This window comes from Phascolarctos cinereus, unplaced genomic scaffold (genome assembly GCF_003287225.1).
Source record: "Phascolarctos cinereus isolate Bilbo 61053 unplaced genomic scaffold, phaCin_HiC Scaffold_2;HRSCAF=192, whole genome shotgun sequence".
In the NCBI taxonomy this organism is placed as follows: Eukaryota; Metazoa; Chordata; class Mammalia; order Diprotodontia; family Phascolarctidae; genus Phascolarctos; species Phascolarctos cinereus.
The window spans coordinates 290,765,328-290,787,604 of record NW_027555625.1 but is presented as its reverse complement, the minus strand read 5'-3'; the positions used below and the strand labels follow the sequence as shown (position 1 = coordinate 290,787,604).

The 22,277-nt window shown below is 42.0% G+C and overlaps 1 long non-coding RNA gene across 1 annotated transcript in view; it reads left to right on the top strand.

Moving 5' to 3' along the window:
• Window positions 1-21,163, top strand: part of LOC144455635 (uncharacterized) — a 179,305-nt gene extending 158,142 nt beyond the window's left edge. The window contains exon 3 of the long non-coding RNA XR_013484353.1: window positions 20,748-21,163. This is a non-coding gene — a long non-coding RNA (uncharacterized LOC144455635). The remainder of the gene's footprint in view (window positions 1-20,747) is intronic.
• The last annotated feature ends 1,114 nt before the right edge of the window (window positions 21,164-22,277 follow it).

Here is a 22,277-nt window from a genome sequence, read left to right as displayed (position 1 = left end):
CTAATCTTCAACTGCAAAATCAGGGGGTTGGACTACTCACTCAGGTCTTTTCTAGCCCTTAGTCCCAGTTCTGCCACGGACTTACTATATAGCCTTGGACAAGTCATTTTACCAGTGGACCTAATTTTCTTTACCTATAAAATAGTGTTGAAATTAACTCCTTTATAATAGCACTGTAGAAAGGGAAATCTGAACCCATTTAGTATGACTATGTTTAACTTTGAGGGAGAAGGGGTTAAACCTTGGTGGGGAGAAGCCACCTTTCGGATAGGGGACTGTTTTAGTTTTTGTATCCCCAGTACTGGTGCTTGCCACGTAGTAGATGCTGAATAAATGCTGTTGAATTGAATTAAAATTGAATTATTGTTACAGACTCATAACCACAGGGTCCAGTTAGTTCAGATATTTTCCTTAGTCCTTTCTGCATAAAAAGTCCTTTCTCTATAAAAAGTTCTTTCTCTTCCAAAGAAATTCCCAATCTAATCCCAGACCAGTGATCTTAGAGTGAGTTTGAAGTGCTCTCCATAAAGGAAAGATATTTCTGATTAATCAGCCAACCAATAAGCATTTATTAAGCACTTAATGCATGTGAAACATGGTACCCATCAGGGATGCAAATACAGGCAAAAGCAGTACCTGCCCTTAGGTATCTTACATTCTAATGGGAGAGACAATGTGTATATAAAAATAGGTACAGGGTAGATGACAGGTGACTTTAAAAGGTTAAGTCAAAGATACTAGCATTTGAGTTTTGCAATTCCAGCTCATCTGCCTTGGTTGTGCCTGGTGTCCTAACCCCCATCCATAGGCAACTTAGATAAGTATAAGAACAGTAGTCTCATCAGAGATGTACTTGGGAGCCTGGCAGAGGTTTTCCACTGGGGGAACACCCTCAAGGAGGACAGATTAAATGAACCCACCCAATGGAGTTCTTAATGAAAAAGCCTCTCTCTGCATAACTACAGTGAGAGCTGTTAGACGCCACTGTGAAGAATTTATTGCATGTAATTAGTGAATCCTATTTGCATCAGGCTCCCAAGATAAAGAGCAATTAACACAGGTGGGATTGGTTGGAGGTGAGGAGAGGCCTGCCTGCCTGCCTGCCTATCTGCCTGCCTGCCTGCCTGCCTGTCTCAGGAAAGATTTGCTTTTGGCTAACGGCACAAACTTTGCCCAACTTAACACTAAGGAGGAGGAAAAGTTGTGGTGCTGAGTGATTGGTATGCATTGTTTTATTTCTTTCATTAATTCCTGCTGCCATTCTGGATGCTCAGATGAACAATAGCCGTAGCCTGTCCAGATCAATACCAGATCGCTGATAGTGCCTATCTGTTCAAAGAGTAGATTATGTGATAAATGGGGTGGTCTGCTTGTTTTGACACTTGCTAGCGGTAGAGCCCGGATCCAACTGGCATTAGTAGAGTTCCATCACAAGAAGCTGGAGTAGCTGATAGAATATTTCCTCCCTGGTACAAAACCCACATAGAGATTGTTACTTTTAAGCAGATAATAGATTCCCAAAGAGAAGGGGACAGTTTTGTGCCTCGAGGTCAGAGAATGGGTTACTTTTTTTTTTCTTAGCCACTTGGGTTTGTAGCTATGTACCTCCCAGACCTGCTCTCTGGTAAGGGATCTATATACTGTATTTTATTTTGAAAGAATGTTGGCCCATTCATTGGGAGATAGGCTTGAAGCTTGAGTGGAAAAATTACACTGACCAGCATGGTGCAATGGAAAGAATCTTAGATTCGGGTCAAAGGACCAGAGTTCAAACTCTCCTTCTGCTATTTACTACTTGTATGTCCTTGGACATATCCTTTAATCACTCTGGGCCTCAGTTTCCTCATGTGGGGTTGTAGTATTTGGCCTTCTAAGATCAATTCTAGGTTCAAATCTCTGATCCTACATGACTGACATGCAATCAGCGGATGTCATCCAATCCAATCTAATGAATATTTATTAAAGCAGTTACTGTGTGCCAGGCGCTGTGCTAAGTGCTAGGGATACAATCAATAATATGGAAGATAGTCCAGACTCTCAAGGAGCTTACAATCTAATGGTGGGGGAGAGACAATAAATAATATGAAAGATAGTCTAGACTCTCAAGGGGCTTATAATCTAAGGGTGGGGGAAAGACAATACACGAAAGGAGGCAGGAATGTAGTGGGAGATACCAAGGAGTACTCACTGTGGGGGCATCTTGTTCCCTGGAGTTAAAACCAGGAGAAGCAGTAGATGAAGAGTAGAGTGAGCTCAAAAGTCCAATTTCTGCCTTCTTTTGGGAGGACTTTGGCCCTCAACCCTCCAGCCCTCCAATCAGAGGAGAGAGGAGGCTGAGAGAGGTGGTATCAGTCAAGGCTCCATAGTGATGAGAGTAGAGGCAATTGGCTTAACCTGAGAGGAGTATTTTGGTCCTTGGAGTTGAAACCAGGCAGAGCAACAGCTGCAGAGCAGAGCAGATGTCATGACTTCCAAGGGACTCCAAGTGAGATATGATTGGAGACCACGGGTTGTAGCAGATGGACTTAAAAGTCATGGAAACTTCCAATGGTCAACAGGTCAAAAAAATAACTTCTTCCTTCTTGCCCTGCTCCAGTGCCTTTTCCTGGGTCAGTAAGTAGTCTTTTGCTTTTCATTCCTGTTCTGTGGGGGTATCCCGTCAATTTCATATTCTTAGGCTACAAATAGTAGAGTAGCTGCTTATAGTGTAAGAGCCTCTGGGAATGCCTTCTCTCTCCTGACCCTTGATCACAAATTAATTCGCTACATATCCAGTTCACCTCTTTTATTGCAAGGTCCTGACAGTACCACAGTGCCCAGGGAGACTTGTTACACCTAAGAAGGTCAAGCCAGATAACTCCACAACTCTGTACATTTGCTTGTCTTGCTATGGTCAGTTCGTTCAGAGGTATGGCCAGGTGAAGGAGAAGAGAGGATAAGCATTTGGGGAAAGGGATCTTAGACAGAAGTAGCTATTAGCCAGGGCAGCTAGGTGGCTCAGTGGATAAAATGCCTGGCCTGGAGTGAGAAAGACTGATTTTCCTGAGTTCAACTCTGGTCTCAGATACTTACTGGCTGTGTGACCCTGGGTAAGTTCCTCATCTGTAAAATGAACTGAAGAAGGAAATGGCAAACCACTCCATTTTGTCTTCGCCAAGAAAATCCCAAATGGAGTCATGGAGTTGGATACAACTTAAAAACAACTGAACCACATCTATTAGCCATTCATGGCTTTTGAGACAGAGGTAGCTGGATGGTGGAGAATTTCACTGAAGCCTGTTTCCTTTAGAGTTCTGGAATGGTGTGGGCAATTAGGCAGTTTCTAGAGGAAGGAGTCCTGGTAAACTTCACTTTGGTTGATTTTCTGGTAGCTATGGGAAAAGCTGGTCAAAACTGCTTTGTATTTTACTACTTTGTTTATATTTGCATCCATTCAGTTTCTATTTATGCTGTCTATGGTTTTTTAATATGTACTCAATGTCTTTGCTCCCCTCCCCCATTAGAATGTAAGCTTCTTGTGATTAAGGATTGCTTCATTCTTTGTGCTTCATCCCCCAACACATACTACAATGCATTTAATAAATGCCTGTTGATTGATTGCTTGTCAGTAACGACCTTCTTCCCTGGACCTTTCGGGGCACTTTGTTTAGTAACTCTGTAGTGCACTTATCACACAATATTCAGCAATCGAACATTTATTAAATCCCTAGTTACTCTGTATAAGGCAGCACTAAACATGGGATATAAAGATTTAAAATACAAAAACAACTTATTCTCTGACTTCCAAGAGCTTATAGTCCATCAGCTATTATTGTTATCTGTATTTGAGATTTATCTCACTTCTAGATGGAGGAAGGTACCTAGTTTTATCTAAACCTTGTATTTCCCTTAGCCAGTTAGTCAATAAACATTTATTAAGTGTCTACTGTGTGCCTGGTGTTTTGCTAAGCACGGGGGAGGGGGGATAGTGCTCTTTAGAGAATAGCAGCTTTATAAATATTTGTTCAAGAAATGAAGGAAGGAAGGGAAGGAAAGAAGGAAGGAAGGAAGGAAGGAAAGAAGGAAGGAAGGAAGGAAGGAAGGAAGGAAGGAAGGAAGGAAGGAAAGAAGGAAGGAAGGAAGGAAGGAAGAAAAGAAGGAAGGAAGGAAGGAAAGAGGAGATAGTCACAATGACTAGAAATTGCCCAGGGCCATGCACTACATTATAAACTCTGTCTGGATTACTTTGAAAAGATTGCTTGGCCCTGTAAGAAGCTTACTTTCTTTTTGCTTATTTGTTTGTTTGAATGTTTTATTGGTGGATTAAAAAAAATATCACAGTCACTTTCTACTACTCTCCCTCCCCCAAAATAGAACTCTCTCGTAACAAGGAGAAAAGTTAAACAAAACTAACCTGTATACCAACATCATATATAACATTTCACATCTGTATTCTCTTGCCTTTCTGTCAAGAGAAGGGAAAACATTCTTCATCATTAGTTCTTCGTTATCAAGATTGATCACTGCATCAATCTGAATTTTGATATCCTTTACTATTGTTTTCTTTCCCTTTATTATGGTCATTGTGAACATTGTTTTCTTAATTTTGCTTTCTTTGTTTAGCATTAATTCATACAATTCTTTCCAAGTTTCTCTGAATTCCTCATGTTTTTACTTTCTTATGATGGAATAATATTCCTTTATGTCTATATATCACAATTTGCTCAAGCATTCCTCAAATAATAAGAAGTCACTTTGTTTCCATTTCTTCTCTCTACAAAAAGTGTTGTCATAAATATTTTGGTATATATAAGACCTTTCCCTCTGTTTTTTTTTTTACCTCTCTTGGAGCTTCTGTCTCATGACAGTAATGCAGGGTTAAAGAATGTGAACAATTTAGTGAATTTTCTTGCATACTTACAATAATAAATTATTCTCCAGAATGGTTGGACAATTCATAGCTTCCCCAACAGTACGTGAATGTGCCTGTCTTCCTATGGTCTCTCCAACATTGACTATTTTTATACTTTATAAGCTTTGCCAATGTGGTGGATATGAGTTGAAACCTCTGTGTTATTTCAATGTGCATTTCTCATTAGTTATTTGAATTATTTTTTCATTTGGTTGTGGATAGTTTGCATTTTTTTTTGAAAACTGTTCATATTCTGATAATATTCCGGAGGGCAAAGGAGATAGGATTACAACCAAGAATCACCTACCCAGCAAAACTGAGTATAATCCTTCAGGGGAAACAATGGTCATTCAGTGAAATAGAGGACTTTCAAGCATTCCTGATGAAAAGACCAGAGCTGAACAGAAAATTTGACTTTCAAATACAGGACACCAGTGGAACATGAAGAGGTAAACAGGAAAGAGAAATCATAAGAGACTTATTAAGATTGAACTGTTTACATTCCTGCATGGAAAGATGATATTTGTAACTCATGAGAACTTTGTCAGTATTAGGGTAGTTGAAGGAAAAAAATTATATGTATGTATATATAGATAGATAGGTAGAGGGCACAGGGTGAGTTGAAGATTAAGGGGTCATATCTGCAGAATAACATTAAGGGATGAGAGAGGATGATACTCGGAGAAGAAAGGGAGAAGTAGAATGGGGTAAATTATCTCACACAAAAAAAGAAAAACAGAAAAGTCTCTCACACTGGAGGGGAAACAGGGGAAGGTGAGAGGGAATGAGGGAATCTTATTCTCATAGGATTTGGCTTAAGGAGGGAATAACACACACATTCATTGGGTATGGAAATCTGTCTTACCCTACAGGAAAATAGGGGGAGAAGGGGACAAGAGAGCAGGGGGGTGATAGAGAGGAGGGCAGATTGGGAAAGAGGGTAATCAGAAGCAAATACTTCTGAGGAGGGACAGGGTCAAAAGAAAGAATAGAATAAATGGGAGGGCAGGATAGGATTAAGGGAAATAATTAGTTTTTCACACCATGTCTACTGTGGAAGTGTTTTGCATAACTGTGTATATATAACCTGTATTGAGTTGTTTGCCTTTTCAATGAGGATGGGTGGGGAGGGAGGAAGGGAGAAAATTTGGAACTCAAAGTTTTAAAAACACATGTTTTAAAAAAAATGTTTTCACATGCAACTGGGAAATAAGAAATACAGGAAATGGGGTACAGAAATCTATCCAGCTCTACAGGAAAATAGAAGGGGAAGGGGATAAGAGAAGGGAGGGGGGAGAGATAGAAGAGAAGGCAGACCAGGGGAAGGTGTATTCAGAATGCATGCCATCTTAGGGTCGGGGGAGGGGTGAGAAATTTGGAACTCAAAAACTTGTGGAAGTGAATATTAAAAACTAAAAATAAATAAATTTATATTAAAAAAAAGAAAACAAACAAAAAAGAAAACTGTTCGTATTCTGTCTACTTATCCATTAGGAATGCCTGTTGGTCTTTTATATTTGCTTCAATTTCCTGTATATGTTGTATATCAGACCTTTTTTTTCAGGCAGAGGTATTTGATGTTTAGATTTCTCTCAAGGTAACACATTCTCTTGTTAGCCTAGCTGCATTGATTTTGTTTGTGTAAAAGCTTTTTTAATTTTATGTAATCTAAATTGGAGAGATCTCATTCTTAGCAAGTGTTCAGTTATGTTCTGTGAATTTATACAAATCCTGTAGCTAAGAAGACCTTAGTACCTTGCTGCAATATAGAAAAATTTATTATGTAAGGTGGTTACATACTGAATTTGAGTCCTTTGTTCAGAGGATGTTTAGTGAGTACAAAAGGGACTTTGTTATTAGGTGGTTTTACTCATCGGAGGTCCTACAACGTGCAAATGAAGGCAGCATTATAGGGGCATTCCAGTGTATCTTTATAGGTTCAAGGTAATACTTCAATCTAGTCCCTGGATAAACCCTGTTCTCTTTAGCTTTGTCTGACTTTATCCCTGTAGAAAGGTAGCCTGGGGATCATGTGTGGAGAGCAGTCATTATCACAAAGCATAATCCCTTTCCAAGGGTTTATCAAAACATGAAAGGTTACTATATGGGGAATGGTGACCCTTCTTCTCCCACTGAGTGTTTGGGAAGGCTAGATCCATGATATATGAAATGTCAGATGTTATATTTTAGACTTTCTTTTTTGAAGAAAAAAAAATCTTCAACAATCTCCAAAGAAATAATTTGACATCCTTAAGTTCAACATCAGGCACAAATAAAGCTTATGGTGAAATTTACATAAATCATTAGCATTAATCATTCAGAGTTATTGATAGCCACATACTGAAATGTATCATAATCCCGGTCAGGGAGACGGGCTGGACAATATTTCTTCCCAGCTGTCCCAACTAGCTACAAGCACATATGGTGGTGGTACTTACTTTCCTTTCTAATTTTCCTCCTCAGCTTGAGATGTCAGAGGGGCCCTTTTGTTTCTTTCTTTTCCTCACATTGGGGCTCTAACTCTAGTGTTCTCTCTCTCTCTCTCTCTCTCTCTCTCTCTCTCTCTCTCTCTCTCTCTCTCTCTCTCCTTTCTCAACATCAGGTTTCTCATCTAAGTCAAAATCCATCAGCATCTTTGGCTGTCACTGTTGGTCACGTGACCAATGGAAGCAAAATAGCTGGGTGACAATTAGCAATGGGTGGCCTACATTCGTCAGTTTCAATTTTGGTAGCCTTCACTTTTACTAACACTTTCATCTCTGAAGTCTAGTAATAATTTTTCACACTGCGTGGTTGCCAGAGTTCTCTGAATATTGCTAAGGAGGATGGACCATTGGGGAGAATAACCACTAACGTGGGCTGGTCCAGAGACCTTGTGGACTCCGGGATGAATGGAATGTCATCCCCATTGGTTGAGTGCATATTGTAGCACTAGGCATGTATAGTTAAAAGAGGAGGAGGACATTCTTACTCCACATGCTCTAGAGCAAAATGATGGGTAGAAAGTTAGACCAGCACATTGTCCCTTAAAGCCTTTCTTCCAGATATCATCTCTTAGGCTCACCCTAGAATCTTTGTCTCTTTTACTTCCTGTTTTCCAGTGGAGAATGAGAAAGTGTGACATAGGGGATAGAGTGCTGGATTTTGAATCATAAAGATGTAGGTTTCAATTCTGCCTCTGCCCTCTAATGCTTATTGGCTGTGTGACTCTGGGAAACCTTTGTAAGTCTCTGGTAACTGCCCAGGACTTATCTATACACAAATTGTGTATAGGTTGCAATGGGATAGAGTTCCCATACTGAGAATTCCACATGGTTGAGGCTCTGCATGCTGAGAAAATTACAGCTCCTATAAGTATTCCCATATTCTGTCTAAGGAGGAAAAAGGAGGTTAAAGATATGGTTCATTGTTCTTCTTCCTTTTCTCCCTCCCCTTTACCCCTTTCAGGTACTTTAAAGGTAAATCCTTTAAGTTGGGGCTGGCAGAGACCTTAGAAGTCATCAAGTCTGTCCCTCATTTTATAGGTGGAGAAACTGAAGACTGAAGAAGTTAAGTTACTTATACCAGGTCATACAGCCAGAAACTGTCAGAGCCAAGATTTGAATTCAGGTCTTTTGACTCCAAATCCAATTGTCTTGAAACTCTACTGTGAGTGGGAGAGTCATGAGAACAGTGATCTTAGATGATAACATTACATTTAGACATTTGTTTCCCAAATGACCCAGCAGAATTAGCCCACTGCAGCTGGACTCAGTCCCACGTGTTCCAAAGGCACCTTTAGGGCTTAAAATCCCACCTCTGCTCTCTCCTAGCCAGATGGCTCTGCTCCTCCTTTGCATCATCAAAGCCATCAGCACTTAGTGCATACTGCTGGGAGCTAGAAGGAAACAAAAAAAAAAAAAGAGAAAAGACATCATCCCTCTCCCCACCAAGTTTTCTTCCTGGGACTCCATCAAATCATTGCAGTCATGTTGCCACTGATCCCAACTGCTTCACTCTTTTCGTGTTAGCCATCTTGTTGGAGTCTCGAGAGGATGTTGTGAGGAAGGCAGGGCAGTTATTACTGCCCCCATTTTACAGATGATGAAACTAGGGCTCTCAGAGTCTCTTCAGTTTGCTTAAGGTCAATGGCAGCGCCAGAATCATAACCAGAATTCAGGTCCTGTGACTCCCAGTCCAGGTCATCTTCTACTTATTTCACATATTCCACTTTTTTCAAGGAGCGTTGATGTTCAACTCAGGAGGACAATTTATTTAGTCCCAGGGTACTATTTCCCTCATTGGAAAATATGCCCTCACTTCCCATTCTACATTAGTTGGGAACAATTCCCTATCTCTCTTGCCAAAAAAAATTCCTTTAATTCACCATTTAGCCCAGGCAGTGGGGGAGCCGTGAGCTTCAGGGACAGACTGAAAGGACTAAGGGATGTGGAGAGGAGCCAGTCATTAGTCTGCTCCTCTTGCAAAATGTTCTTTCCTTTTCAAGCAGGGGCAGTAAGGACTCAGATAACCTAAAACCATGTGATGTCCCTTCAGACATGAATCGTCCCAGCTACCTACTCCTTTTCCAGCCTGCAGTGCACCAGTTGGGTGGACACACACAAGGCTGCAAACAACAGAAACAAACAGAGAGCATGCAAGTGTGTTGAGGAAAATCCATGTTCTCTGTCACATGAGGCTGGCCATGTGCTGCAAGCCTGATTTGCATGGAACCTTAGTCTGTCTAATATAGAAACACATACCATTCCCTTACGCACAAAGGCAGTGTTGCATGGGAATCTTAACAGCCAGGAGTGGCATCCTAGACCAGAGTGAATGGGCCCCTTAATTTCATGGTTTAAAAAATACTTTAGTTGACCTCAGTATAATTCCTATATTTTAGCCATTTACGTGTCATGGCTCAGTACTCATTCATTAACTATAGTGCTTTTCAAATGAAGAACTGAGATGAAAATTTTTCTTAATGATGACAAGTGATGTAATTTAGTTTTATTCCTATAGTCCGGTGGTGCCTGCTAGCACCAGGAGAGTTAAGGGTCTGTCAGCAATTCCATCACCAGCTCTTCTTCCAGGGGCTTTGGAATGTGGAACCTTCTTTCTTATTTTAACCTACTCTCCATCCTCCTTAAACCCAGGGCCTCTCAGCTTCAGGCTGAGTTGGGTTTGACTTTTTAGGCATTGGTGGGGTTCTAGCAATCGAGAAAAATTTCCATGAAAAGGTATATAGTCTCATAGGTGTAGAGCCAGAAAGGACTTTGGAGGCCCCTGAGTCCAACCTCTTCATTTTACAGATGAGGAAATTGAGGTCTCAAAAGGTAAGATGACTTGCCTGAGTCACGTAGCTAGTATCTGAGTCTGGGTCTTTCTGATACTAAGTCTAATGCCCAATCTGCTGTGTCTTGGAACGGTGTGGTCCAGTAGAATAAATGCTCAATCTGGAGCCCTAGAACCTGATGCCATTAGATTGTGAGCTCCTTGAGAGCAGGCATTGTCTTATGCTTCTTTTTGTACCTTCAGCACTTAGCTCATAGTAGGCATTTAATAAATATATGTTGGCTGACTGATTGGTTCCAGCTCTGACTCTGCCACTCGTTTACTTGTATGGCCTTGCACAAATCCCTCAAACTCTGTTTCCTTCTCTGTAAAATAAGGGGATTGGACTAGATGACCTCTAAAATCTCTTCTAGCTAACAGTTTATGACCATGTAACTCCATGGTGGAGCCTACAAAGGTTGCTTTATCAAATATTGTTCATGTCTAGTAGCCAAGCTCTCGGGCCTGCAGTCTGGCAGTGATGCAATGAATACTGTTTATAGATTTTTTTTTTTAAACAACTGACCCAGGATAATGTAACAGCTCAGGAAGGAGTTGTTTCACTCCATGCTTATATTCTGGGAAACTTTAGATGGATTCTTCCTAAATAGGCCACCACAGAACCAGTCATAGATGATATGACCCATTTTTGTGATATTTGGAAAATTAAGGTCTCATTTTAAAAATGGGAAAATAACCCTCTAAGTAGCCTCTGGAGCAGTCCTCCTGGACCCGGGGCCTTAGACAGTCACCCTTAACTTATCCCACCTTCTCTCACCCAGGACTTCCACACAGCCTCCAGGCAGATTTCTTGGCTTTTCTGAGAGTTCCCAGGTTGTAATGTTACTTTAATGTGGTTGTTTTATTCTGTGTTAATTCTGAAGGAATATTAAAGCCATTACATTTTATTGGCACTGAATGTTTGGCAGATACTGGATGAGAATGAGCCCAGTGATCTGCATGGCATTAAGTTCCTTCGAGATTTTAATTTTTAACTGACACCTTTTAAAAGAGAACATCCTTTGAAATTTATAGCCCTGCCAATGAGGCCAAATAAAATGTTGCTCCTTATGCTGAAAGTCATGGCATTTAGTATGGTAGCCTTTTGTGGGTGAAAGGAACCCCTCATTATTATGCTGCTTTGCCTTTTCTAAATCTGTATAGGCTCTGTCTTGTGCCTAATGCTTTAGATGATTTTTCCAGTGTCTAGCTCTGCTGGACAGTGCCAAAGGCTCCTTGCCCTTTGTCCCCCAAACCCCCTCCTCCCCTACAAGTTGCACTTGTTTGTAGCTTTGACCTCTCTGATCAATAAGTGATGTGCATTCATTGTGCAAAAAAGAGATGGAGAATGATGGTACTGTGGCACCCAAGTTGGGTGTCAGGAAGAAAGAAGAACCTATTGCAAAGGCAAGGGAAGGGCATTGCAGACCAACTATTCATTTCAGCATCATGCCTGGAGCCAGGCTGCAAGGGGAAGCTTTGTGGTGACTTGTCTTATCATTAAGACTTTCTGCCAGGGAGAGCTGAGAGGTAGCTAGGTGGGGTGCACAAAGCGAGGGACCTAGAATCAAGAAACCTGGATTCCTATCCTGAATCTTATACGATATATGTGTTGCTGTGGGCAATCTCATAATTTCTCTGGGCCTCACTTTGGGAAGGTTGAACTTGATGACCCTAAGGGCCCTTTGATCTCTAAATCAATTCTCTTATGACTCTAAGCCTGCTGTTTGAAGTCTTAACAAGGAGAAGTAGGCTGGCTTGGTACATAGAGGGCTGGCCTGGGAGTCAGGAAGATTTGGGTTCCAATTCTGACTCTGCCAGAGTTTTAGTTAGCTTCAGGCAAGTCACTTAACCCTTTAATGGCTTCAGGCAACTTTCTAAGACTAGAAGCCAGTCACGCAACAAGCATTTATTAAGTGTTTAATATATGCAAGTAGGTTTCTGTTCTCAAGGAACTCACATTTTAACGGCAAAGGTAATATGCAAACAAGTATGCACCTATAAGATATATACAATGGAAAATGGAAGGCAATTTCAGAGGCGGGGCTTTAGCAATAGGGAGGAAGGTGAGGGGGTAAACAATTGTCAGACCACTAAAGTCCTCCTGAAGAAGGTAAGACTGAGTTGCATGTTGAAGTAAGACAGGCAAGCAGAATCTTTGTAGATATGCATTGGTTAAGGGAGTTCCTTTACCAGGACTTTCTTTCATCAATGAAATTATTTTGAACCCAAAAAAAAGGGCTTAGCCAGACCTGTTTTTGCATTTCCTTATAGTCATTCATTCTTTCGGTCAAAAAACATTTATTAAATGCCTTCTGTGAGCCAGGCGCCTTGCTAAGCTCTGAACATGCAAAAAAAAAAATCAAAAGACAATCCCTGCCCTCATGGATCTCACAGTCTAATGAGGAAGACAACATGAAACAAACATGTACAAGCAAGCTCTATATGTGATAAACTAGGAAATAATCATCAAAGGGAAAGCACTAGAATTAGGGGGGATTGGGAAAGGCTTCTTGCAGGAGGTGGGATTTTATCGGGGGCTTAAAAGAAGCCAGGGAGGTCAGGAGGTGGAGATGAGGAGGAGGAGGAGGAACACTCCAGGTATGGGGGACAGCCAGAGAAAATGCCCACAGTCAGGAGATGGAGGGTCTTAGTATCTTGTTCAAGGAGAAGCAAAGAGAGCAATGGCACTAGATCATAGAGTATTTTTTTTGGGGGGGAAAGAGGGTTTAAGGAGTAAGAAACCTGGAAAAGGGTGTGTGTGTGTGTGTGTGTGTGTGTGTGTGTGTGTGTGTGTGATGAAGGGCTTTGTTCACAGCCAAACAGAGGATTTCATATTTGTCTTTAAAGCCAGAGGGCAGGACAGGGCAGGGAAGAACAGCTCTGTCCTTATGATCATAGTGTAATGATTGCTTTCCAACTGCCTTTAAGGATATCTTCCTACATTCATTGCATGGGCTATATCGACATCCTGTTCTCCTCTTCGGGTATTTACTCTGATTTCAGAAGATTAGGCTACAAAATTAGTGGGAATTTTAAAGAGATGCTATCAATCTATATTTCAGAATAATTTAAATATGCAAATATGCACAACTTGAGGGTCTCCTGTACCCGATATCTACTTCCTTTGCAGATTTACCTCTGAGCAACTTTTACCTCTGAGACAAGAGATATCAGAAACAAACCTTCAAAATTTTTTTAAAGATAAATTCAGTTTATGGGGTAGGGGGAGACCCTAGGATACTGTGAGACAACTGGGCGGAAGGTAGGGGAGGAAGGATGCCACTGGTAGCTTTGTATTTCAAATAATTATTTTTGTTAACCAAGTGCTAAGTTTAGTTCTGTCCAAGATGCTAAAGGATTACAAGGGCTGTCAAAGCCCTCTAAATTTTAATACCCTGGGACAAAGCCCTGACCTCGTCTCTGTAGTTCCAACCCTGCTCCTTTGCCTTACAGAGCCATTGTGTTGTAGGAGTTAGGATATCTCACTCTATGGGAGGAAGCTAGGTCCCTTATCCTCTATATTCTTTGTCTCATAATGCTATTGGGTTGCCCTTCACAGGCCAGTTAGCATCTCTGTTTCCATGTCTTTATCAATACTTGATTTTTAGGTCTGTTTTAGGGTCTGTAGGTGGTAGGCTTTAAGAGCCTAAAGGTTGCTAAAGGTTCTAAGAGCTGTGGGTTTAGCTGAGGAAGTGAGGTCAGCCTTTTTTTGGGGAAATTTATATCAGCTGTCATTATCTGGACAATTCAGACCAAACATATCTGATCGTAGGACTTATTTCTCTAGATTGTTTATACGCTATGCACCACCTGAATTCTATAGGCCAGGTCGGCCTAATCATTCTATGTGGAATATTTTCAGGGACACTGAAAAAGCCCCTCCCCTAATTCCAAATCTCTTCCCCACCTGCTCGATGATTTAAGAAATTCCACTGTTAGGGAATTTTTCTCTTGGCGTGAGCCTTTGTCTCCTGTAAAAAGAGAAATACTCTCTGGGAAAACTACATTTTAAGACTCTTCAGTCATTTACACATTAGTGTGAATGAATTTATAAAATTCTTTCTCGATAACTAGCTTTTGTCAAAGGAGACAAGGAGACTGCTCCAGTTTCCATCTCTCTTGATCTCTCTCTTTTATCTATTCCTGTAGCATTTGAGTCTGGACTGGGGAACAGCACCCAGTTTGATGGTGTTTTGTATTAGCTGTTGCTGAGTGCAGGTCCTTTCTCCCCAACTAGGCTGTGAACACTCTTGAGGACAAGGATGATAGAGGATATCACGGTATAAGGAGAAACACACTGGTTTTCGAAGCCAATCTCTCTCTTGGAGTTCCTTCTCTGCTGCTGTGTGGCCTCAGACAAGTCACTTTCCCTGTCTGAGTCTGTTTCCTCTGCAAAAATGTGGGGGTTGGTCTGAATGATGTTTAGAGACCTTTCAGTTCTACCCCATGTCTCTTAGGCTTCTTTGCATCCCTCACTGCACCCAGTGTAGGGATGGCCGGGGCTCAGTTAACATTTATTGATTGGCCAAAGCCAGCAACTGTTCCAGGATCATGCATCTCCCACACTGACATTCTGTGCAAATTCTCAGTCCTCTTCCTTGTTGCTGAACTGTTACTGCTTGTGCCATTAGGGGGTTCAATTATGGCCTGTTATCTCTTGCTGCATTTTAATAACCTGTGCCTCAATTATGTTCTTCGATGCTGGTCATGCCCTATAAGGTGATAAAGAGATGGGTGTCCTTAGGGTTTCTCTGCTCTCCCACATCATTACATTAGCATACAGAACAGTTTCAAACCAATAGGCTGCTGTTCCTTTTCCCTTTATGACTTTGCCTCAGTTTTACAAAGTAAAAAAAAAATAAAAAAAATAAGAGAGTGAGACTGAGAAAGTGAGAGAGAGAGAGAGAGAGAAAGAGAGAGAGAGAAGAGAGAGAGAGAGAGAGAGTATAAAACTTTTGTCCTCCTCTCTCCTCCCCCCACCCCACCCTTCACAAACTTCTCATTTATGTTGTGGCCTGGAGAGAGAATACTATCTCATTTTCATTGCCGTGGAGGAATCAGTGAAATTCAGTGACCCCTGCTGGAACCCCGAGGCTAGCAGGTACTTCTTCAGGAAATTTGTACCAGGGGACAATTATAGGGCATATGCAGTGTAAGCAAGGGGGTAGAGGCACAGAGCTTCCAGTTGGGGTCCAGTTGGGGCAATGCCCAAGCCCAGTTATAGTCTTTGAGGGCGAATATCTATGAGAAGGTGTGCTACCATATTGGAAAGGCACCACTCTGGTATTGTTCTCCGTAGCTGTACTAGTGATGTCTAAGGGTAATAGTCTATATTAGAGGAAGGGAGACATTGAGTGGACAGTCAGTCAGTCAATCAATAACCATTTATTAAGCACCTGCTGTGTGCTAAGCATTGGGGATGCAAAAAGAGGCAAAAGATACTTCTTGCCTTCAAGGAGGATGGAAAGGAAACACTCAGAGAATCTCAGAGCTGGTGGGATCCTTCGAGGCTGCCTACTCTGATTTGCATCTGATCAAGAATCTTCCCTCTGCCTCCCTAGACAGGTTGTTCTGCCTGTAGACCTCCAATGATGGAGAACTCACTGCCTCTTGACAACTCAGCCCATTCATACCTTTCTATCTTCTTATGTTGATTGCTCTCCAGCCACACAGGCCTTCTTGCTGCTCCTGCACCAAAACACTCCATCTCCCATCTCTGTCTTTGCTCGGAGTGCTTTCCCTCCTCCCTTCCAACCTCACTGTTAATCTCATGTCAAATTCCACCTCCTACAACAGGCCTCTCCTGCCCCCTGGCCCCTCCCCCAGCTGCTGAGATCACTAATCTATCTACTCTGTATGTATCTCATGGTCTTTGTGTTTGTCTCCCCCATTTGAATGCAAGCTTCTTCAGGGCAATGTCTGCTTTTGCCTCTCTGTGTCCCCAGAGCTTAGCATAGTGCTAAGTAAGTGAGTAAAAAATGCTTCCTAAATGCTTGGTGGCTGACTGGCTGGCCCGTCGCACTTTTGGACAGGGCTAATTGTTATGAAGTTTTCCTTTATATGATGTCAAAATCTGCTTCTCCGACAGTGCCACTCATTGCTATACTCTCTGACCTCTGAGGTCAAAGAGAACAAGACTTATAAAGCCAACTATCATATGCTCCCTAAGTCTTCTCTTCTCCAGCTCGGACATTCCCAATTCCTTCAATGGATTCTCATCTGGCATGGCTCCTACGCCCTTCACCTTGCTGCAGCCCTATTCTGAAGAGCTCCAGTTTATCAATGATCTTCCTAAAAGGTGATACCCTGAGCTGACCAGGGTAGATACTTCCTGCTACATCCTGATCTATATCCTCATGGTCATGTATCTGGGTGACTCTTCTGATCTGGCTGAGTCTGAGCATTGGGTGATGTACACCAGAGGTCACCCCCCCCCGGGGGAGAAGCCATCCCCCTTCTTGGGACCTTACTGTTCTCTTCTTCCCAAATGGAAAAGGGCTAAGAGGATGAGTTGATTCCTCTATTGACTCCAAGCTTGGGGGAAGGCCTGCTGTAAGTTGGAATATTTTACATAGGACTTGGGATAGAAAGGTCCTTTGGTAGGAAGGGCTGTGAGAATTTATGCCAGATGACAATCTAAAGAGATTGCTAGAGCTAGTGAAGGCAGAGATTTCAGAAGGGCAGGGGCATGACCAGCTGCTGGTTTGTTTGGGAGGGGGAAGGATGAGTTGTACCCTTTATTTATGCTTCCCTGTAGAAGTAACACAAGTATTTCAATAATCTCTGAAGAGTTTAAGAACAATATACTTAATTGCTATGAGTAATTTCAGAGCTCATTAATGTAATAAATCTCCAGAGAGAAATATTCTTAGTTAATGATCAGCATAAAATAAAATAGATTGAAGTCTTTCCATGTAAATGGAAGCTCTAGTTCATGGAATGGTGGACACTGTAGATAGAGGCAGCCTGTTTATGAAATGGGAAAAAAATCCATTATTTTCAGACTAATAGATATTAGGAAGGATATGGTAATGGTAATGGTGTTGTTAGACTATTGCCTTCTTCAAGGGTGTCCATCAATGCTTTTAGGACACAGTTCAGAATTGTTATACACTGAAATATACTAGTGTCTGAGGACTTCTACACCGCCCCCCCCCTTGCCCCATGCAGAAAACTAGGCTTTCTCTTTAATGTGATTTCATAGCACTTTATACTCTTTTTGTGAACCTACCCTCTTCTAATTTGTATTTTTTTATATTTTAATCAATATATATTTATTAATAAGTTACTCTGTATAAGCAGCTAAGTGCCACGGTGGATAGAGAATTTGACGTGGAGTCAGGAAGATCTGAGTTCAGATTCTGCCTCAGATACTTTCTACCTGGGTGACCCTGGGCGAGTTACTTAGCCTGTCTGTGTCTCAGTTTCCTCATCTGTAAAATTATAGGATTGGCTGCAGCAGGCTCTAAAACCCCTTTCAGCTCTAAATCGCTGGTCCTTGGATAGGATATGGAAAGGGACCTTTTGAATAGAAAGGGGGTATAACAGGACTGATCATCTTATCTAACTTCCTCATTTTACTGACAAAGAAAACAGGGTTCCAAGAGTTTAAGGGATTTGCCCAAGGTAGCCTGGGTAGGAGTTCCCTATACAGGTAGAAGTGGTGGAGGCAGGACTTGAACCTAATATTTTAATGATGAAGGTTCCCAGTTAGTTATAATTTGTAATAGCAATCAGTCACTAGCCATTTACCAAGGGCCTGTCCATCCCCCATCAACCAAGTGATGAACATCTTCAACCTTCGTTAGGCTGGTCCTTGGGCAGAAGATACTGGGCCTGTACTTGAAGCCCTCCAGCTTGATAGGATTCACCAAACCTGCCCTTTGCTGGCACAGCCTCCGAGGGCCCAGGGTCATTTCTATACCATATGAGGAGGCATTGGAATGGGAACTCAGCAGAGTCTCTGCTCTGTTCTAAATTAAGTATAAATAAGTCTGGGGGAATGACTTCTTTATAGCCATCACATCATAGTTGGCAAGGAGGAGTGTAGCAGGAGAAGAGGAAGAAGGGGATGACTTTCTAGCCCCTCTTGGGCTGACTTTTGAAAATGCTGTTTTGTTGTGGGATAGAATTCCTAACATGTTTAATGTACTCATATTTTAAAATTTTTTTAATTTAATTTTTCTTTTTCTTCTTTGTTTTTTTTTTTTGGGAGGCAATCAGGGTTAGGTGACTTGCCCAGGGTCATACAGCTAGTAAGTGTCAAGTGTCTGAGGTCAAATTTGAACTCAGGTCCTCCTGACTCCAGGGCTGGTGCTCTATCCACATATCACCTACCTGCCCCTACTTTTTTTTTTTTAAACATGGAAAAGAGTGAAGCCAGCATTTATTTTTCTCTTCTCAATCACATTTTGCTGATAGCTGGGCTTCTCATCTCTGTCCCTCACATGCCATCAACATCATTTTGCATGGAATGTTTATTTTCTGCCTTGGCATTCCAGTTGTGAATGTTTACCAGGGCTGAGGGCCATAGTCTGGGAGAGGAGAACCTTGGAGCCCCACGTCATCAGGAAGCGTCCTGACCAGACAACTCTCCCTCTCTCCAGCACAGACAAAGGCCTAAAAAAACAGCAAGGACAGAACCTCCCATCTACTTAGTGGTTGACCCTCCTCTAAGGCTTCCTGGTGGGGGGGGCAGGGCACTGAGGGGACGCTAGCCTGCCTATTGGTGAGCTTGGGCTTGGAGAGTCTGTGCTAAAGGTTCTGTTGATGAAGTTTCTTTCTGTGCTTTGAATTTTATTTTCTAGGTAAATTCAAAACTCCCCTCTGCTCTAAATTTAATGTTGCGGGACTCTGTTACACCTTCCCGGAGCCCTGCTGGGATCTGAGGCTATGAAGTAGAACGATACTCCTTTTGATTTTAGCTCTAACGAATGGCACTTTTTCCATGGCTAATGATCTGGGTCAGTTGTAGAACTGACTCTTTTACTGCTAAATCAGTTGAAAATAGGTATCTCAGGATGGGAGCCCGATGATATTTTACCTGCAATCCCATTACTGCCAAGGTCGTATTAGTTTGGCACGCTGTTAAATTTTGGGGCAGGGCAGTAAAGACTCCAGGTGGGCTTTCCAAGCCTCTGTTGTGTTCCTTTGACGCTTGTTAGGAGGTGAGGTTTGTTCAGAGGAAAATCTGATTTCTGTGGCTTGGGCTTTTTGGGCCTGGAGTATCATTAATGCTTTGACGGCTGCTGCAAGGTCTCAGGTCTGTTTCCAGTGCTAAAGAAGGGGTGTGTGTGTGTGTGTGTGTGTGTGTGTGTGTGTGTGTGTGTGTGTGTGTGTGTGTGTGAAACTCTGGGACAGACAGGAACTTCAACCAGAGCCTGGCTGGGGAAGAGACTTGTTTATTAAAAGTGTCCCCTAACGGGGCTTCAGAATGACAACCTGTTGACTCTAATTTGATTTCAAAGTCATACTCATGTATTTTCTTCCCTAACCTTGGCTTTGACATTCACTTTTCTGCCCTGTGTTGAGGCCTCACTGTTACTACCATCTTCCCTGAGTGGAAAGCAGAAGCAATCCGTCAGCCAATCAGCATTAATGAAGTTAAGTGCTGGGGAATATCACAGCCAAAGTGAGATAGTCCCTGCCCTCAAGGATCTTCCATTCTATCTGGTGGCAAGAGAGGAGCTACCTGCCAGCTTCATCTTTCTTGCATTTTTCCTTTCCCAATGACCTCATTTCTCCAAGCCTGAGGGCCTCCTTATGATTAGGGGCCTGCTAGATTACTAGCCACCTCCTTTCCCTCATTCTGTTTGTTATGGCTGCTGTTGAGTGTGTGAGTGTGTGTGTGTGTGTGTGTGTGTGTATGCTTGAACACACCTGTGCGTGCCCTTGAAAATATGAAACCTGGAAAAATTCTGGATGAAGATACTACCTATAAATAATGCCTTTTATTAGTATTCTTCATCTAATAGGATCCTCTGGAATTAGATGCAAAGTGGGTCTTCCATGATGATGATTCATACCAGGGCCTGAGTCAGAGAAGAAGGGGATATAACTGGATTGATTAAGTTGTGATTGAGATTCTTTTTCAAATGGATCAGAAAAAAAGAAAGAAGAAATATTTGACTCAGATTAAGTTGATGCCAAGGAGAAGAGCTGGTCATGATGAGGATGTCACACCGATTCTGTCAGATCCTTTCTAGGTTTATCAGAAAGTTGAGTGGATACCAAAAAATAGAAATTTCTGTGAATATTGGTGAATTGATTATTTGGAGGCTCGTCAAGCTAGGTTATAACCCAAACACATAGGTGGCCTGGAATTGAATTCTCAACTATATCCAGAAGACAAGCAGATTCTCATATTGTTTTATGTGCCAAGCAACGGTAATGATGGGGAAAGACTATTTTGTAAAATGTTGTGGGTGGAATGTGAATGCCAAGGAAAGATCAGCAAAGAGAAAGCACCATGAGGAAGGAGGGAATGTTTTCCAGGAGAATGGTAGATACACATGGCAACTTTCTCTTTTCTGTGTGGTAGGGGCTTCAATGCCAGGACAGCAGAATCTAACCCGGATCAACAAGCTGAGCAACGTAAGAGAGAAATTGCTCCCAAGCCAAGCAGATGGGGGAGAGTGAGGAGGGCTACTGACAGACTTCACCAAAGATCGCCTTAGCTCCGCTCATGCTGATGTTATGACTTTGTTCCATGCTCCTGGACTCAGGTACAAAACCTGTTCACATTTTTATCCATTTTGTAAAAAAACATGTGCATGTTCAAAACGCTTATTGGTTGCTTTGATTGTTAGGAGAGCTTGACTTAAAAACCCAGAAGCAAGTCAACTTCAGATATTCCCATATTTATCTAAGTAGGAGCTATGAGCCATGATGTTATCATCTCTAAGTCTCCTGGATTGATCTCAATCTGTCCTCAATTGACCCACAGTATCTATGTACAGAAATCAGAAAAGAGAGACAAGAATCATGGGTCCTGAAAGCTGTTGCTAGGTATCTCTAAGTTCAGCATGCTTCCTTTATGTACCCATAACTATTCCTGGTCCACAGGGACTAGGGTTGATGTTGGATTGGATCCTGAAGAATTAATTGTAGCCATGTTGATATGGGCAATGTGGTGAAAACTGAGTAAAATTAGAGCTATTTTAAGAATCAATTCCACTCCTTTCCTTTTTTTTGGTGGTGGGAGTTGGGGGGTTGGAGCCAGCAAGCTCATAAGCCTTTTCATGACAGTGCTGGTCATTTCATCAAGGAGCAGAGGGACTATGCCTTTGAAGGACCTGGATTATCCTTGTTTACATCAAGGGAGTTTCTTTCTCCACTTAACTTTCTCCATTCGATATAAACTTTTTTCCCTTTGAGTCTAGGAGAAAAACAAACAAACAAAGCCCACAACCCCATCAGATGGTGACATTACTGTCACCTGCTTAAAGCAGTATGATGTTTTGCAAGTCTCAGGATAATCTCCAGGGTTTTACTGTTTTCCATGAAAGCATTTATTTCAGTCAAAATACTCCATGTTCTTCTCTACACAGACATTTCACCAAAAAGAGGGGAAAAAAGAGAAAAGAAAAAAAAACATACAACTACCCTAAATCATCATGTATGTCATTTTCAAAAGAAAGATTTCCTTTTTAGACAAACAATGCCTGTGCTACCTTTAAAGCAGCTCATGCTCGAAGAGTGAGGGGAATCAGGGCATCAGTGAGGGCAGGGAAGGACTCCTGCCTCCCCTCTGTCACCCCATTCTCATGGAGAATAGGACTGGACTTGTCTGTCCCTGATTAGGTTGGAAAAGTGACCATTTCACTCTTTGCCTGTTTTAATGGCTTCTGTTAATGTGTATCACCCCCTCTCCCCAAATGACCCATGAAGCCAATGTTCTCCTCACTGGGGCCTCATTTCAGGGGCTTTGTTGAGTCATTAGTCCCACCCAAAGATGGATGTGGGAAGGGGATCTTGCCCATTCCATGCCCTCTTGTAAGAGCATGATGGAGTCTCTGAATATGCGAATGTAAGCTGCGTTGCTAGAGATGTCATGTTTCCCCTCTGTTGT